The sequence below is a fragment of the Triturus cristatus genome, chromosome 6 (assembly GCF_964204655.1).
Source record: "Triturus cristatus chromosome 6, aTriCri1.1, whole genome shotgun sequence".
Classification (NCBI taxonomy): domain Eukaryota; kingdom Metazoa; phylum Chordata; class Amphibia; order Caudata; family Salamandridae; genus Triturus; species Triturus cristatus.
In genome coordinates, this window is record NC_140589.1 from 52,211,320 (window position 1) to 52,231,165 (window position 19,846).

At 51.7% G+C, this 19,846-nt stretch overlaps 1 protein-coding gene across 1 annotated transcript in view; it reads right to left on the reverse strand.

Moving 5' to 3' along the window:
• DNAH8 (dynein axonemal heavy chain 8) overlaps positions 1 to 19,846 on the reverse strand; it is a 13,985,216-nt gene that overhangs the window by 1,808,719 nt on the left and 12,156,651 nt on the right. The window lies entirely within an intron of this gene.

Genomic DNA, 19,846 nt, shown 5'->3' on the forward strand with positions numbered 1-19,846 from the left:
GTATTGTATCCCAGCGCTGCACCGCCAATGCAGGAAGCTGGCTCTTTATATAGTATACCAAAAAGAGGTATGAAATGTAAAAAGTTCAGCTATCCCTTATGTGTGTACAGGTGCTTGCTCTAGCAATCCCAATGTGCTCTATCCAGGGTAGTGTGGCAGAGCAGCCTTAAGGTTATCAAAGAGGAGTGTTAAGTAATTTGTTGCGCACACAGAGTCAAGAAATGATGCACACACTCAAATAGGAGATCCACACCAATTTAAAAAAATAACAGGGATTTTTTGATAGATTTTGAAAGCAAGTACTTCGTAAATAGGTACGTCCTTTTTCGGAATAGACTTTTTACAGTTTTAGCAATGTTAGCCAACAGCGCATTTTTACATGTAATGCTTTCCTATGGAAGAAAGTACATTCAGTGCTTACATATACTTGCAATACGTTTCTGTGGGACACCTTTCGGTCATGAGGTGGTAGAGGGACAAGGACCAAAGTTCCACCAGCAGATCAGTCATATCTGCCCTGGTGAGTCCTGGTGTAGAGGTGCTGGATGGGTTCATAACCTTGCGTGCTAAGCGATAGAAAGGAAGGATGGGGGCAATTGAACATAGGCTGCAAAGGGGGACAAGTCTAGGTGCTCCAACAGGGGGCTCGGGTAAGGATGGTCCTGTGAGCATAGGGAAGCGGTTGGTTTCCTTAGGCCAAGGTTGAGTGACTCAGGTGCAGAATGTTTGTAGCCATCTGGCTCTAAAGCATCAAGGCGCTCACCATTGTCAGTCAGGGGGACATAAACAGGACAGTTGGGCCACTTTCCGTGCTGGTGCTGCAGTGCTAATGTCCCACGTCAGCTGGTCGTCGGTGATGTCATATAGTCCGGAGTGGACTTTCAACAAGCTTTGGTCATGGCAAGGGTCCGGTACCCCGAGTATTGGTGCAGAGGGTTCATGGAAGTCTTGGTGTTTTCAGGCTTGGTAGGAAGGTGGATTTAGGATCTGACCTCCTTGAGTGCGCTGACCTTCTCCTGGGCGGCTACTGCTCTGTGAACCTGGTGTGATCAGCATCTTCTTTCAAACATTAAGTTGGTGCCTATAGTCTGCAGGGGAGTAGCTCCTCTGGTCCAAATCGAGATGCTGGCTGTTTGGAGAAGTGTTGGGAACCCTCCAGGGCTTGTGGAGGATGCACAGCTGCAGGACAAGTCGGGCCTTTGAAATTGTCGAGTCTCTAAGTGGCGGGCAGGGTTTTGCACCAAAAGTCCACAGCAGTCTTCAATTCTTGTCGGGATCAGCTCGTCAGCGTCCTTTTCTTCGTTTGAGTCAGTGGAATTTAAAAATCTGGATTCAGGGAGCTAAATTTAGGGTCATTAGGGGAGTGGAGAGTAGTAGCCACCTATCCTGGGGTCACTACACCTCCTATATGACCACTTACATTGTGAAGTGGGTATAACCCTGCCCCAGTTTCTGAAATACTTCCTTCACCAAGGCAGCGGAATTGTCCTAAAGGGGGGCACATCAGGCAGTTCATCTTAAGGGTGTGACCGACCTGGGTGTGCTCCAAGCCTACTTTGTATACAAATTTCCCAACTGTCCTGGTCCAAGTGGGCCTCAGGGCCGGGGGTGGCGTCTTCCAGGTCTGGAGGATGCCAGGGCTTCATTTCAAAAGCAAAAACCAAAGGAAATGTCTGAACTGGGGTGGCAGAGTGGGCTAAAGAACGGTGATGGATCAAACCCAGATCTGTTGACTGGGTGTGAGTGTTTGATTGGTTCTGATGCTCCGTCCATCACCACCCCCTTTTGTACCGCTTTGTTCGCCATAAGTTGGCAGGGTATGCTCAGACGTGAGTCCCTTGCTCACTTTGCCACTGGATTCAAGCAAGCCTGGCTGAAGACGGCTGAAATGCCAGAAACCGGTCCTAGGAAGCTTGTTTCCGGTCCAGAGAAGGCATGGCTTGGCAGTTCGGGCTGGACTGTTCCCATGAGGCACAGGGTCAGACTAATTTGCATATGGCCATGTCTGAACTGGGGTGGCAGAGTGGGCTAAAGAACGGTGATGGATCAAACCCAGATCTGTTGACTGGGTGTGAGTGTTTGATTGGTTCTGATGCTCCGTCCATCACCACCCCCTTTTGTACCGCTTTGTTCGCCATAAGTTGGCAGGGTATGCTCAGACGTGAGTCCCTTGCTCACTTTGCCACTGGATTCAAGCAAGCCTGGCTGAAGACGGCTGAAATGCCAGAAACCGGTCCTAGGAAGCTTGTTTCCGGTCCAGAGAAGGCATGGCTTGGCAGTTCGGGCTGGACTGTTCCCATGAGGCACAGGGTCAGACTAATTTGCATATGGCCATGTCTGAACTGGGGTGGCAGAGTGGGCTAAAGAACGGTGATGGATCAAACCCAGATCTGTTGACTGGGTGTGAGTGTTTGATTGGTTCTGATGCTCCGTCCATCACCACCCCCTTTTGTACCGCTTTGTTCGCCATAAGTTGGCAGGGTATGCTCAGACGTGAGTCCCTTGCTCACTTTGCCACTGGATTCAAGCAAGCCTGGCTGAAGACGGCTGAAATGCCAGAAACCGGTCCTAGGAAGCTTGTTTCCGGTCCAGAGAAGGCATGGCTTGGCAGTTCGGGCTGGACTGTTCCCATGAGGCACAGGGTCAGACTAATTTGCATATGGCCATGTCTGAACTGGGGTGGCAGAGTGGGCTAAAGAACGGTGATGGATCAAACCCAGATCTGTTGACTGGGTGTGAGTGTTTGATTGGTTCTGATGCTCCGTCCATCCCCACCCCCTTTTGTACCGCTTCATTTCAAAAGCAGCAAAAGCTTTGAAGCCACTGGCCTTGGTATGCTGATTGCAAGTCATCCTGTTTGGAGGAGGTGTAAATACCTCCTGCCAGAGCAGGCAATGTTTCTGACCTCTGACAGTGGGGCTCTCACTTCCTTTGGAGGTCAGAAGTACATCTGCGGTGGCAGACTAGACTGGACCAGTCAGCCAGCACACCAGTAGGTTTCAGGATAACCTGTAAGTTATCCTCTGGGTACAGGTATTAATAAATCCATCACTGTAATTAGTGTGGGTTTATTAATTCCAAACATCTTTTGTTTCAGATTAGCCATCATGTAGCTGGGAAACACGTAATCACCAGTGCCCAGTACATATACTCAAGATGGCTTCCCTGTTCACTTGCAATGTCCAAGAATCGACTTGGACATCACAGAGGCATATCTGCTCATGCAGATATGTCTACAGATGTAATACAATGCACCCTGCCTTAGGTCTGTAAAGCCTGCTGTAGAGGTGACTTTCATATATTGCATGAGGTGTGTGTCTGCAGGCATGACACACAGGAGGCATGTTGTGTCTTCACTTTTGTCTGCACCAGTGTGGTTAGGGGTCCCTTAAAGTGGCATAATACATGCTGCAGCACTTAGGGACCCTTTTTAGTACCCATGCCCTAGGTACCAGGGGTACCATTTACCAGGGCCTTGCAAGGGTGCTAAAGTCTGTAGGAGAGTAGGGTCTGCAATCCTATGATCACCCAGATTTTTTGCTTTTGCTTCATTGGTTTACGACTTTCCCCGGCTGCGGGCCTGCCAATCAGACCCACAGCCTAGCTCTTCTCTCTCGAAATTAACACACATGTACATTAGGTGCATCCACTAATTGGAACTGGGCCGCCTTATCAGTCCCTGTATCAGCATACCACAGGTAACCAGGGCATCGGTGTACCCAGGGCCTTCCAGGGGCTGCAGCATGTATTGTGCCACCCCTGGATGGCCGCCCAAATCTGACACAACTGGCTGCACGACAGCTGGGGCAAGGTGGTGTAATCACCCGTTGCTGTAGGTGTAGTATTCCTATACCTAACCCTAAAATGGACGCATGGATTCCTGTCAGTCACTCCTATGGCAGGCCTTATCAATCCTGAAAGCAGAGTGCTGGGAATCATGTGAGATGGTGCTCTGGCGCGAGCTGAGCCCGTCGACGGCTTGCGGAACCAAATCCTAATAGCCGTTCCATGGTGACGCGGGCCAACTACCTTAAAGTGCATTATAATCCTCGCGGTTATTTGCTAACTTTGGCATCGCATCACCCAAACATGTCGAGTAAGGTGTCATACGAATTGGAATACGAACCCCTCGCCAGTTCTGGCGACGGGGTTAGCATTCCACCCTTCTAGAGGGACACGACATGGAAGTAACCTTGAACCCCGGTTAAAGTTGACTCAAGCCTCAGCATCACAAAATGGATGCTGCCACCAGACACAAGTCTGACCTCCTGCTGCTGGGAGACCTTCCAGCGAGGGGAGCTTGGACAAAGGGTTTCCTGTCGAGGGCGGTGTTAGCACCATCCCAGACAGGGTTTGTGTATCCCAGGTAGGCAGGGCTGAAAGGAAGGTGATTGCAAGTGGCACCCCGGTGCTCACTGTGCATAGCCCGGCTCAAACCAGTTTCGGGGGCCCACCAGCCCCTGAGCTGGGGCGAAGCCGGACAAAGGATAGGGGTGTAACCACCCCCCTCCTGGTCCCACCCATAGGTAGGACCTAGTCACGGGCCAGCCCCTTTTTCCTAGAATAAAGGTGGGAGCGGGTCCCCTTCCCAAATTGGATAATTCTGAATCTTGAACTACTTTCCACGAAAGGAACTCTTGACTATTTCTGAAGACTCTCCCTTGTGGCTAAGGAGTAGCCACCCTGCACCAGCAGGCACCAACTAAGCGCTTGCGGTTTGCTGTACGTCTCTCCCATGGATCAAGACTGCCCAGCTCGACGAGACCCGGGTTCCCTGCCGTCTCTGACCTCTACCTACATCGTCAGCCCAGCTGAGATTCGTAGGTGTGACGAGACCTGCGGGACCGGCCATCTTCAGAACCTGCACGACGCTTATCTAACACGCCCACCGAGGGACCCTCGAGTGAGTGTACCTAGGGTTTGAGAAGCCCTAACCCTGAGCGGCTCCAGCACCGAAGTCCGCCTCCCCAGCATCCACGAGATCTACGTGGGGGGCCCTTCTGCTCCTTGCTGCTCACCGCGTTGTCCGACCACTCGCCGACCGGCTTGTGGCCCTCTTCACGACGCACCACGACAGACTTTTCATCACTGGTCTGGTTGCTCCAGACTGGCTCTTGCTCCCCTTCAACAGAGGAGTACCTCGGACCCTCCTGGTCCACTCCCGACGCCATCTTGACTCCACCGCGTGGGTTTGCCACTGCCAAGACCTGCTGCCCCATTCCTGGGCTCAGCATCATCGACAGCAGACACCTTCGTGGGACAGCTCGCCCTCCATCCTGGTCGCCGCCGCGCCTCCTGGTCCGAGGAACAGCCGAGTCCGACGTCATCCACTCACCTGGTCGAGGTGACTTCAGCCGGTACCTTCCTGGTACCCACACGATCGCTGGCTAGCGGTTGAGAACTGAGTCCCCTCTGCTTTCAGGTTTCCTTCATCACCGATCCAGGCTTGGATCTCGCTGAACATCGACACTGGTCGCCTGCCAGCAACTTCTTCTTTCAGGCTCCTGAGACTACAACGAGGACTCCCGTCATCTTGCCGAACCTCACGCAGCCGCAGCCTCTGGGCTAGGTAACTCGAGCATTTCGGTGCTCCATCGCAGGTTCGCTCTACAAGTGTCCAGTTCCTTTTTCGTTTAGTCCCACTGATCGGATCACTCCGGAATCAGTAACTCCAGACTCTAACCACTCGCATTTCACTGTTAGCGTAGATGGTTTCTCGTGCCCCTCGGGCATTTGTGTAAATTGTGCAACTGAAGCATTTTCTAAGAGTTTTGTAGTGTGCTTAGCTCCCTGACTCATAAAGAGCCAGGGTAGTCTTGTTATAAATAAATATCCTTTATTTTCATAACAACTTGTGTGGTGTCCTTTCACTTGGTGTTCAAGGGGTATATGTGATGGTAAACAGCTGGCTTAACACGCCCTCTAGAGTTTAGCCTAAAGACTGCTCGTATCCACGCTACTAGGATAGCTGGTCTATAACGTTGACTTACAACCAATCATCAATAAGGGTCGTTTGGAATGATACACAGTGATCACTAGAATAGTGAACACTACATATCAGGCCAACTTCTCACATTGGTGAGCAGCGGTTGGGATTTGAGCTTGCTGTTGGTTACCACACACGTATCCTAAGAATATCAAAGTGAAAGATCACATAAGTACCCAGGTACACATAACTTAACTTAGAATACTCCGAGTTCTACTGAACCAGCTGTTGTAGTGTAACAGGGCTTAGCACACCCTGACTACAACTCTTAGCAAGGGATCAGTAGGTAAGCAAATAGTGTAGGTAGGTGCATCACTTACACCTCACTAGAAAGCATGTCGGTCCACGGAGAGTCTGCGGAGACTCCCTTAGTGGTCAGTGACCCTCCACAGGTCGTGTCACGATATGCAGCTCTTAGCTTCAAGGAGATGAGACAACTGTGTGCCTCCAGGAAGCTAAACCAGGGTTCTAACCCTACCATCGCATTTCTGATAGGTCTCTTAGAGACGTACGATGCTAGGAGGTCCTCTAACACAGGTCCCCCCAATGCTGATGGGAACATGCCTCCCTTAGAGGGAACCCTTGGTGACCCGGACCTCGACCTCCATACAGAGGAGGAAGACGAGGAGGAGTTATCAGGAGACGAGGCAAACAAAGGTCCAGTGGTAGTCGGCAGGCTTACGAGGACCAACTTAAGCAGGCATGAGAATGGAACTGGGGGAGCCCCGGGCCCACGCTCAAGCAGGCCTAACATTGGGAACGGACGAGCTAGGTCTCTCTCCAGAGGCTCTAACAGATCTGTTCGTACACATGTCTCTCAGGCATCTTCTCAGAGAGGGATGACGTCCCCTCAGAGAAGGGAGCATGAAGCGAAGATGAGGGAAGTCAATCTGAGGATCGAGCGGGAAGAACTTGCCCTCGCCAAAGAAAGACTTGCCTTGGCCCGAGAGCAGAAATTAAGTGGGTTAGATCCCACTGGTGGCAGCATTCTCATTAGAGAGAAAGACAGGGGTATAGATACTAGACACCTGAGTAAAATAGTGCCCCCCTTTAAACAAGGGGACGACATCCACAAGTGGATAACTGCTTTGGAGAGGGCCTGCACTGTCCAGTGCGTCCCCCAAAGTCAGTGGGCAGCTATACTGTGGCTCTCCTTTGAGGGTAAAGGACGAGACAAGCTCCTCACTACTAGAGCTGAGGATGCGAACAACTACCAAGTCCTGAAGAATACACTGATTGATGGGTTCGGCTTAACCACCGAGCAGTACCGGGTGCTGTTCAGGGACACCCAGAAAATTCAGTCTCAGGATTGGACTGACTTTGTCGATTGTGCCACTAAGGCTTTGGAGGGCTGGTTGCTGGGTAGCAAGGTTACTGATTACACAGGATTGTACAATCTTATCATGAGAGAACAGATTTTAAACAACTGTCAGAACCAATTGTTGCATCAGCACCTTGTCGACTCGGATATGACCTCTCCCCAAGAATTGGGAAAGACGGCAGACAGATGGGTCAGAACAAGGGTCAAGCAGAACCAGACTCAGAACCAGGGTGGTCAGAAGAAAGCAGACCAAAAGGGTAGTAACAAGAACGAACAAAATGACCAGAAGTCTTCGACAGGTCCCCAACAAACCAATGAGGGTGGGGGTCAGGCTTCACAGAAGAAGAAGACTCAAGAAGGCCAGTCAAAAAGGTGGTGCCAATACTGTAAAAGTAAGACTCACTGGTTTAGTGAGTGCACCAAGAAAGGAGGGCAAACTCCTGCCACTGCAGCCCCTAAGGCACCTGCACCCCCTAGTACAGTCAGCAGTGGTAGTGCGCCTCCCAAGGCATTAGTTGGGTTAACCTTGGTGTGAGAAGTTGGCCTGATGTATGATGTCACTAGTTCTAGTGTACACCTTATATCAGTCCAAATACCCTTATGGTGATTGGTTGTAAAGTCAACCTTATAGACCAGCTATCCTAGTGGTAGCATGGACAAGAGCAGTCTTAGGCTAAACTCTGAATGGCATGTGAAGCCAGCTGTGATACCATATATAATCCCTTGAATACCAAATGAAAGGACACCACAACAGATATATATATAAAATAAAGTGTATTTATTCTAAGCAAACCCTCAGCACTCTTTATGAGATTAGAGGTAAGTACAACACAGTCTTATTTAAGCATACATTAAGTCACACAGGTAAGTAATACAGTTAGGCCCTAGGGGCCACGCAAACCATATACTAAGTAAGTGGTATAAGAACCACTGTCACGGAAATAGAATAGGCCTAGGCCTAGGGAATCGCTGGGGCTACACTACACTAGCATTAGTTAGGAAGTGGGAGGCCCACGGGATTCGTGTGCAGAGTGGAAACACTCACGCGTAATGCGTAAAAGTCAATAGCAATAGTACAGTTTAGAAAACGGTAGATTTAGGACACTTCCGGAGTAGCTAGGAAGTTGAGACTTGAAAACTAGACACTAGGATAGTCACTATCCTGATGAGCACCGGAGTACCCAAGTTACCTAGCCCACAGGCTGCGGGTGCATAGGGGTGAAGATGCGTCGTTTTCGTCGTCGACTCCTATGGATGCCTGAAGAAAGATGCTGACAGGCAGTCAGTGAAGAGTGTCCGGTGGATCCCAAGGCTGGGATCAAGAAGAGAAGAAACCTGCAAGCAGAAGGGACGGAGTCAAGGTCACTAGCCAGTGACCACGTGGAACCAGGAAGGAACCAGGCGATGTCGTGAAGATTGCAGGTGGAGGTGAAGCTTGTCGCTGCAGCCAGGAGGACCAGGAAGCGTCGAGGACGACCAGGACCAGGAGGCGAGCTGTCCCACGAAGGCTCTTGCTGTCGGCGGCGTCGAAGTTGGACTAGGACTCACCAAGCCTTGGCAAGCGGAACCCACGAAGAACGAAGGACTTGCTTCTGGTGCAGACCAGGAAGGTCTGGGGTGCTTCTTCTTTGCAGAGAAGCGGGAGCCAGTCTGGAGGAGCCAAACCAGCGCAGAAGATTTCAGGGTGCGTCGTCACAAAGGCCACTAGCCAGCGGGCAAGCAACCGGACAGACGCGGCAAGCAGGAAAATGCTGAAGGGCCCCACGCAGGACTCGTGGAGTGTGGGGGGCTGGTCTTCGGTGCAGATGGTGCTTGGGGTTGGGGCTTCTCAATCCCCGGTGCACAACTTCGAGGGTACCTCAGAAGCTGCGCTTTAAGTTACTAGCCACTTTTTCCAGGTAGCCGGTCCCACGTCGCTCGTCGCCTCCACGGATCTCAGCTCGGCTGTAGATGTGGATCAGGGTCGGAGAAGTCTGGAAGTCAAGGCTCTGGTCAGGCTCTGCAGTCGGTTCCTCGTAGAACGTGGGCAAAGCAAAGGGTAGTCTCTTGATGGTGCCTGATTGCACAGGGTAGCCACTCCTTGGCTACAAGGGAGATTCTTCAGTCTTCTTCTTTCGTCGAATGTCGAAGGTCCAGAGTTTCTGTTCAGTTTTGCAGGTTCAGGATAATCTAAAGTCTTGAGGCCCAACTCCCACTCTTATACTAATCTGGGGGGCTGGGATACCTGCTAGGTCACGCCTTATGGGTGGGACCTGGGAGGGGGTGGTTACACCCACTTCCCTTTGTCCAGTTTCGCGCCAGAGCTGGGGCTGGGGCTGGAGTGCCCCAGCGCCGGTTTGAACTGGACTATGCAAGGAACACCTTGTGTGCCCCAGGCATGTCTCATTCCTTTCAGCCCACCCTGCCCCAATACACTAAAGGCTGTCTGGGGAGGTGCTAGCACCTCCCCAAGCAGGAAACCTATTGTCCAGGCCTCCCTGGCTGGGATCACTCCCAGCTGCAGGAGGTCAGACTTGTGTCGTGGCAGCAGCATCCATTTTGTGATGCTGAGGCTTTGGTCAGAGGCTAACAGTGAAGTATGATTTTAACATGTCTTTCCCTCTAGAAGGGGGGAATAATATCCTCATGCCCAGAAATGGCATGGGGGTATTATTCCACAGTGTTAGACACCTTACACGACATGTTTCGATAAAGCCAAACCATAGTTACCATAACCGTCTAAGATTATAAGGCACTTTAAGAGTATATGGTAGGCTATATCATAGAACAGCTATAAGGACAAGGTTCCGAAAGCTGCAGACAGGCTCAGCTCATGCTAGAGCACCATCTCACATGTTACCAAGCACTCTGCCTCCAGGATTGTCAAGGCCTGCCATAGGAGTGACTGATAGGTACACATGTGTCTATATGTAAGTTAGGTATAGGAATACTACACCTAAGCAAGGGGTGATTGCACGACCTTGCCCCAGCTGAGTGATCAGCCAGTTGTGTCAAAATGGAAGGCCAGGCCAGGGGTGGCATAATACATGCTGCAGCCCCTGGTAGGCCTAGGGTACACCTATGCCCTGGGTACCTAGGGTACACTGTACAGGGGCCAATAAGGTGATCCTATCCAAATGGGTTATGCACCTAAAGTACATAGTATTAATTTAGAGAGAGAACAGCAGGGCTGTGGGTCTGATTAGCAGGCCCACAGCCACATCTAAGTCGAAAACCAGTAAAGCAAAAGCAAAAAGTGGGGGTGAACATAGAAAGCAGACCCTACTCTCCTACACTTGGGAACCGAGGGGAGTGACGACTTAGTCAGCACGCTCACTCGGGCCGTCCTTGTCTGTACAGGGGATATGGATATGTCCCCTGGTGCCAGTCCCAATACTTTGAGCAAATACAGACAGACACCTTTGATCAATGGAAAAGTGGCTCAGGCCTACAGGGACACTTGTGCCAGTGTCACCATGGTGACGCCTAACTTTGTGGACCCTGGACAGATCATGCTAGGTACCGATTACCTAGTGACCAATGCCAGCAATGTCACTACCAATCACAGTATGGCAGTTGTTGATTTCTCCTGGGGATGGGTAAGTGGCCCGAAAAAGGTTGTGGTTAGTTCAGACCTCCCCGTAGAATGTCTGTTGGGCAATGATTTGGAAACGTCACAATGGTCAGAAGTGGAGCAGAGGACTCACATGGAAATGTTAGGCTTGCCAGCACATGTCCTTGCTGTGACCAGGTCACAGGCCAAAAGATGCCCCACTGAACAGGTGCTGGATCCTGGAAGAACGGACCAGACACCTTCCAAGAAAAGGAGCAGTAAGGGTAAGGCTTCGCCTTCCCCCTTGCCCCAGGTCGTGGATCAAGTCTCTGAGGAGGCTGACCTTAAAGAACTGAGGGAAACTGAGCCGCAAGAGCTTGAACCTGGTCAGGTTGAGTTTCTGGGCTCAGGGGGGCCCTCCAGGGAAGACCTGGGGAAGGCACAGTTAGACTGCCCCTCACTTGAACCCCTCAGACAGCAGGCTGCTGCTGAGGCTGCAGGGAACGCCACAGGTACCCACAAAGTGTACTGGGACGATGGACTCCTGTACTCCGAGGCAAGAGACCCCAAGCCTGGCGCGACCAGGAGGCTGGTCGTCCCCTTGTCTCTGAGAGGTTTCCTCCTTACCTTGGCCCACGAGATTCCCCTTGCAGGTCACTTAGGCCAGAATAAGACTTGGGACAGAATTGTTCCACACTTTCACTGGCCCCACATGTCCGAAGATACGAAGGAGTTTTGCCGCTCCTGTGTCACTTGCCAAGCCAGCGGTAAGTCAGGTGGCACGACAAAGGCCCCCCTTATACCACTACCAGTGGTGGGGGTACCTTTTGAACGAGTGGGGATCGACATTGTCGGACCAATGGAACCCCAGACAGCATCAGGGCACAAGTTTATACTGGTGGTGGTGGACCACGCCACCAGGTATCCTGAAGCTATTCCCCTTAGGACCACTACAGCACCTGTTGTGGCGCGAGCCCTAGTTGGAGTGTTCTCCAGAGTGGGCTTCCCTAAGGAGGTTGTCTCAGACAGAGGTGCAAACTTCATGTAGGGATATCTGACTGCTATGTGGAAGGAGTGTGGTGTCAACTACAAATTCACCACACCCTATCACCCACAATGCAATGGGCTTGTTGAGAGATTCAACAGGACCCTAAAAGGGATGATTCATGGACTACCTGAAAAGCTTCGGCGGAGATGGGATGTCCTGATACCCTGCCTCTTGTTCGCCTACAGAGAGGTCCCGCAGAAGGGGGTTGGCTACAGCCCTTTTGAACTTCTGTTTGGACATCCTGTAAGGGGACCCCTTTGTTTGGTAAAGGAAGGATGGGAGAGACCTCTCAAAAAGCCGGCATCAAACATTGTGGACTATGTGCTCGGTCTCCGCTCGCGGATGGCTGAGTACATGGAAAAGGCATCTAAAAACCTTGAGGCGAGCCAAGAATTACAAAAAGCTTGGCACGACCAAAAGGCTGTCCTGACTGTGTATCAGCCTGGGCAGAAGGTGTGGGTGCTGGAGCCAGTGGCCCCAGCAGCACTCAAAGACAAATGGTCTGGGCCCCACACGATCATTGAGCAAAAGGGAGAGGTCACCTACTTGGTACACCTGGGAACTCCCCGGAGCCCCCACAGGGTGCTCCATGTAAACAGGCTCAAGGCATATGTCGACAGGGAGGGCATGGGCTTGCTCATGGCCACCGATGAGGGACAGGAGGAGGAGAGTGACCCTCTCCCGGACCTGCTCTCTCAGAACCCTGACGATGGGTCAGTAGATGGTGTTGTCTTTTGTGGCAGCCTCTCTGGACATCAACAGGATTGTAAACAGGTTCTTCAATCCTTCCGACATATGTTCTCTCTGACACCCAGTCAGACCAATTGGTGTACTCATGAGGTCGACACTGGGGACAGTCTGCCCGTAAAGAGTAAAATCTATCGACAGCCTGATCATGTCAGAGACTGCATCAAGACAGAGGTGCAGAAAATGTTGGAGCTGGGAGTCATTGAGCCCTCGGACAGCCCCTGGGCTAGTCCCGTAGTTCTCGTGCCGAAACCTCACACCCAGGGCGGTAAGAAAGAGATGAGGTTTTGCGTGGATTACAGAGGCCTCAATGCAGTCACTAAGACTGACGCCCACCCGATACCGAGAGCAGACGAACTTATAGACCGGTTGGCTTCGGCCAACTACTTAAGTACGTTTGACCTGACAGCTGGGTATTGGCAAATCAGGTTAGCTGAGGAGGCCAAGCCCAAAACAGCATTTTCTACCCCGGGTGGGCATTATCAGTTCGTGGTAATGCCCTTTGGTTTGAAAAATGCACCTGCCACCTTCCAAAGGCTGGTGAATCGAGTTCTCACTGGGTTGGACGACTTCTGTGCGGCGTATCTGGACGATATCGCTGTCTTTAGCTCCACCTGGGAGGATCACCTGGTCCACCTGAGGAAAGTGTTAGAGGCCCTGCAAAAGGCAGGCCTCACTATCAAGGCCACTAAGTGCCAGATAGGGCAGACACAGGTTGTATACCTGGGCCACCTTGTAGGTGGAGGCCAGGTTCAGCCATTGGAGAGCAAAATACAGGCCATCCAGGACTGGGCTCCTCCAACCACCCAGACTCAGGTTCGAGCTTTCTTGGGCCTGACTGGTTATTACCGGAAATTTGTCAGAAATTATGGATCCATTGTGACCCCGCTAAACGATCTGACAAGTAAAAAGATGCCAAAAAAAGTTCAGTGGACAGCAAGCTGTCAGAAGGCATTCGATGACCTAAAGCAGGCCATGTGCACAGCACCTATCCTAAAGAGTCCAGACTGCTCCAAACCATTCATTGTCCAAACAGACGCTTCGGAGTTGGGTGTGGGAGCTGTTCTATCTCAACTGAATTTTGATGGTCATGACCAGCCCATAGCTTTTATTAGCAGGAGGCTGACCCCCCGAGAGAAGAATTGGTCAGCTATTGAGAGGGAGGCCTTTGCTGTGGTTTGGGCCCTGAAGAAGTTGAGGCCATACTTGTTTGGCACTCACTTCAAGATTCAGACCGACCATAAGCCCCTCTTGTGGCTAAATCAGATGAAGGGTGAAAACCCCAAACTACTTAGGTGGTCCATTTCCCTACAGGGGATGGACTTCACAGTGGAGCATAGACCTGGCACTGATCATGGCAACGCAGATGGGCTCTCCTGGTATTTCCACTTAGAGCAAGAAGACTCACCTGGTCAAGGTTAGCTTATTGTCCCAAAGTTTGGGGGGGGGTCATGTAGGAGAGTAGGGTCTGCAATCCTATGATCACCCAGATTTTTTGCTTTTGCTTCATTGGTTTACGACTTTCCCCGGCTGCGGGCCTGCCAATCAGACCCACAGCCTTGCTGTTCTCTCTCGAAATTAACACACATGTACATTAGGTGCATCCACTAATTGGAACTGGGCACCTTATCAGTCCCTGTATCAGCATACCACAGGTAACCAGGGCATCGGTGTACCCAGGGCCTACCAGGGGCTGCAGCATGTATTGTGCCACCCCTGGATGGCCGCCCAAATCTGACACAACTGGCTGCACGACAGCTGGGGCAAGGTGGTGTAATCACCCGTTGCTGTAGGTGTAGTATTCCTATACCTAACCCTAAAATGGACGCATGGATTCCTGTCAGTCACTCCTATGGCAGGCCTTATCAATCCTGAAGGCAGAGTGCTGGGAATCATGTGAGATGGTGCTCTGGCGCGAGCTGAGCCCGTCGACGGCTTGCGGAACCAAATCCTAATAGCCGTTCCATGGTGACGCGGGCCAACTACCTTAAAGTGCATTATAATCCTCGCGGTTATTTGCTAACTTTGGCATCGCATCACCCAAACATGTCGAGTAAGGTGTCATACGAATTGGAATACGAACCCCTCGCCAGTTCTGGCGACGGGGTTAGCATTCCACCCTTCTAGAGGGACACGACATGGAAGTAACCTTGAACCCCGGTTAAAGTTGACTCAAGCCTCAGCATCACAAAATGGATGCTGCCACCAGACACAAGTCTGACCTCCTGCTGCTGGGAGACCTTCCAGCGAGGGGAGCTTGGACAAAGGGTTTCCTGTCGAGGGCGGTGTTAGCACCATCCCAGACAGGGTTTGTGTATCCCAGGTAGGCAGGGCTGAAAGGAAGGTGATTGCAAGTGGCACCCCGGTGCTCACTGTGCATAGCCCGGCTCAAACCAGTTTCGGGGGCCCACCAGCCCCTGAGCTGGGGCGAAGCCGGAAAAGGATAGGGGTGTAACCACCCCCCTCCTGGTCCCACCCATAGGTAGGACCTAGTCACGGGCCAGCCCCTTTTTCCTAGAATAAAGGTGGGAGCGGGTCCCCTTCCCAAATTGGATAATTCTGAATCTTGAACTACTTTCCACGAAAGGAACTCTTGACTATTTCTGAAGACTCTCCCTTGTGGCTAAGGAGTAGCCACCCTGCACCAGCAGGCACCAACTAAGCGCTTGCGGTTTGCTGTACGTCTCTCCCACGGATCAAGACTGCCCAGCTCGACGAGACCCGGGTTCCCTGCCGTCTCTGACCTCTACCTACATCGTCAGCCCAGCTGAGATTCGTAGGTGTGACGAGACCTGCGGGACCGGCCATCTTCAGAACCTGCACGACGCTTATCTAACACGCCCACCGAGGGACCCTCGAGTGAGTGTACCTAGGGTTTGAGAAGCCCTAACCCTGAGCGGCTCCAGCACCGAAATCCGCCTCCCCAGCATCCACGAGATCTACGTGGGGGGCCCTTCTGCTCCTTGCTGCTCACCGCGTTGTCCGACCACTTGCCGACCGGCTTGTGGCCCTCTTCACGACGCACCACGACAGACTTTTCATCACTGGTCTGGTTGCTCCAGACTGGCTCTTGCTCCCCTTCAACAGAGGAGTACCTCGGACCCTCCTGGTCAACTCCCGACGCCATCTTGACTCCACCGCGTGGGTTTGCCACTGCCAAGACCTGCTGCCCCATTCCTGGGCCCAGCATCATCGACAGCAGACACCTTCGTGGGACAGCTTGCCCTCCATCCTGGTCGCCGCCGCGCCTCCTGGTCCGAGGAACAGCCGAGTCCGACGTCATCCACTCACCTGGTCGAGGTGACTTCAGCCGGTACCTTCCTGGTACCCACACGATCGCTGGCTAACGGTTGAGAACTGAGTCCCCTCTGCTTTCAGGTTTCCTTCATCACCGATCCAGGCTTGGATCTCGCTGAACATCGACACTGGTCGCCTGCCAGCAACTTCTTCTTTCAGGCTCCTGAGACTACAACGAGGACTCCCGACATCTTGCCGAACCTCACGCAGCCGCAGCCTCTGGGCTAGGTAACTCGAGCATTTCGGTGCTCCATCGCAGGTTCGCTCTACAAGTGTCCAGTTCCTTTTTCGTTTAGTCCCACTGATCGGATCACTCCGGAATCAGTAACTCCAGACTCTAACCACTCGCATTTCACTGTTAGCGTAGATGGTTTCTCGTGCCCCTCGGGCATTTGTGTAAATTGTGCAACTGAAGTATTTTCTAAGAGTTTTGTAGTGTGCTTAGTTCCCTGACTCATAAAGAGCCAGGGTAGTCTTGTTATAAATAAATATCCTTTATTTTCATAACAACTTGTGTGGTGTCCTTTCACTTGGTGTTCAAGGGGTATATGTGATGGTAAACAGCTGGCTTAACACGCCCTCTAGAGTTTAGCCTAAAGACTGCTCGTATCCACGCTACTAGGATAGCTGGTCTATAAGGTTGACTTACAACCAATCATCAATAAGGGTCGTTTGGAATGATACACAGTGATCACTAGAATAGTGAGCACTACATATCAGGCCAACTTCTCACAAAGTCCTTGCCAATTCGCGGAACAATTGTACAGTTTTAGGGAAAGAGATCTGGCACTGGGGCTTGGATAGCAGGAACCAGATGCACTTCTGTTAAAATTGCATTCATTACAAGGCAAAAAGTGGGAGTGGCAATGTCAAAAAGTGCACTTTCCTACTAGGGTCCATAATGATCTGCCCATTACAATCCCTATAGGATTGGAACCCTGAACATTTAGGGGAAAACATCCCTAAGCATGACACACATTTGTTGTCACGATAATCATGACGCTCTCTCCGTGAAAAAAGAGCTCCAGATTTCTGTCAAGTAGGCACAAAGGGAACTGACACAGAATGCTGGGTTGGGCACTTTATGGCTCAAATGACATCACAGTTGCAAAGTTTCCGAGTGAGCACGGAACAAGAGCTCCCTACCAATTCATAGAAGCTACTGATAGCTTGCAGGTTGAGTCTGGCGTCTGGGACATTCGAAAGGTGAGGACTTGACTGGTAGATTTATGGACAGGTTACCTACAGAATTTAAGAAAATTACATTCTCCCTTATTACACAAAGAACAGTGATATGTCAACTAGAAAAAATGCCTTGGGTAATGGAGTTACCAAACATTTTCCCCTCCTCACAGCATTGTGGAAACATAACTAGTATTATCAGGAAATACAGTACGGAGACCGGAAGGTGACCAGTAGTAATTTGATTCAGCCACTCATTTTCAAAGAAGCTAATTGCTGCAGTAAAAAATGTGCTGAATTACCACCGGAAACAATCTTTCTGCGGGAAATTCTTCGTTACCAACCCAAAATCTAAATCGGGTGGTAGTTGCTCCTGGGAGCGATATCTCTGGCTCTGTTGAACAGGTTACATTCCTTCGGTAACGATATATCTGTAAGAAACATTAGTTAGTTAGATTCCTCTCCTTACAATATTCCCAGGCGGCAGGCTGGATCCGGAAAGATCAGCAATACCCTTGCGCGTCGCTTGGCATCGTCTGCGGCTCCGCGTCCGTCGTCGGCGTCGTGATCGAAGGGATGACGTCGTCGGAGTACTTAGACGCCGCCCTCGTGCGCTGATGTCAGTTCTTGTACATAGCTTTCCGCGCCAGGAACGCAGAGCCATGCAAGAGACCGACACTGGTGCCAAAAAATGCTAGGGCCCTGAAAGGGATGACCTCAACCCTAGATATCGGTTTGCAGAACGTGGAGGATGGGTGGGTCGGTGAGGAATCTAACTAACTAATGTTTCTTATAGATATATCGTTACCGAAGGTAAGTAACTTGTTCATCTGAAAGAAACACGTTAGTTAGATTCCTCACCTTAGAATAGATACCCCAGCAATACCAACCCCGGTGGTGGGCCTGCGAACCAAGATCACACCAGAAAGTCCTGGAGAACAGAACGGCTAAAGAAGCCGTCTCTCCGGACTTGGCTGTCCAGGCAATAATGTTTGGCAAACGTGTGCAGCGAGGCCCATGTTGCTGCCTGACAGATGTCCTGCAAGGGGACTCCCCGGCCCAGGGCATTGGTCGCCGTTGTGGCCCGAGTGGAATGGGTCCTCAGCCCTACCGGAGGTTCCTTTTTAGCTATTGAGTAACAGGCCTTGATACACAAAACGATCCACCGAGAGATAGTTCATTTGTGCACTGCCCGCCCCTTCTTAGCGCCCACGTAGCCAACAAAGAGTTGGTCGTCCACCCGGAACTGTTTGGTGCGGTCCAGATAGAAAGACAGCACCCGCTTTGGGTCCAGACGGTGGAGCCTCTCTTTCTCTTTCGAGGGATGCGGAGGCAGAAAGAAGGTCGGCAGAGTACCAGACTGGCCGATGTGAAAGGCAGTTACCACCTTTGGGAGAAAGGAAGGACGAGTCATGAGAACAACTTTGTCCGGATGGACAGAAAGGAAAGGAGGCTTAGAAGAGAGAGCCTGGAGCTCACTCACCCGTCTAGCAGAGGTGATGGCAACCAGGAAAGCAGTCTTAAGAGTGAGAAGACGAAGGGGACAATTATGAAGTGGCTCAAAGGGAGCACACATCAGAAAGGTCAATACAAGGTTCAAATCCCATTGAGGCATTACGAAAGGGACAGGAGGAAACATGTGAGTAATGCCTGTAGAGAAACAACAGGGGATTTAAAAAGAGAAGGCTGATCAGGAAGCCGTAAGAAAGCAGAAATAGCTGAACGATATCCCTTGAGGGTGCCCAGAGCAGAGTCCTGCTGGGCCAGGGAAAGGAGAAAGAGGAGAACCTCAGAAAGAGGGCCGGAAAGGGGATCCACAGCCTGAGTTCATCTGCTCTGGCGTTCAGAGAGCCCGCCAGATGTTGAACCACCAGGGTGATGCCCTGATGTTCCAGCCATGTCCAGAGGCGCAGAGCCTCCTGACAAAGGGTCCAAGACCCCACCCCGCCCTGTTTGTTGCAATACCACATGGCGGTGGTGTTGTCTGTGAACACCTGCACTACACTTCCCCGGACAGAGGGAAGGAATGCCTTCAGTGCAAGCCGGATCGCCCGCAGCTCCAAAAGGTTGATATGGAGCCGGGACTCCGCCGGCGACCAGAGGCCTCTGATCTCCACCTCTCCCATGTGGCCCCCCCATCCCAGGAGGGATGCATCCGTCACTACTACATGCTCTGGTTGGGGTAGGGAGAGGAATCTGCCACTGACCCAATCGAGGTCTGTGAGCCACCACTGCAGCTGTCTTGCAGTGCCCTCCGAGATCAAGACATGGTCGGACAGGTTGCCCCGATGCTGGGCCCACTGAAACTTCAGGTCTCACTGCAGAGCCCGCATCCGCCATCTGGCGTGATGCACCAACAGGATGCAGGAGGCCATCAGACCCAGAAGCCGCAGCACCAACCTGACCAAAACCCGGGATAGAGGCCGAAAGATGGGAATCAGAGCCTGAATATCCCGGACCCGCTGCTCCGGAGGATAGGCCCGGAACTGCGCCGAGTCCAGAACCGCTCCGATGAAGAGGAGCTTCTGGGAGGGACTCAGATGCGACTTCGGCACATTGATGGAGAACCCCAGCAAATGCAAGAGGTTGGCCGTAGTCTGGAGGTGGGAGACGACTGCCTGGGGCGAGCCCGCTTTCAACAACCAGTCGTCAAGATAGGGGAAGACTGGAACCCCCAATCTGCGCAGATGAGCTGCGACCACCGCCATCACTTTCATGAAAACCCGAGGGGCA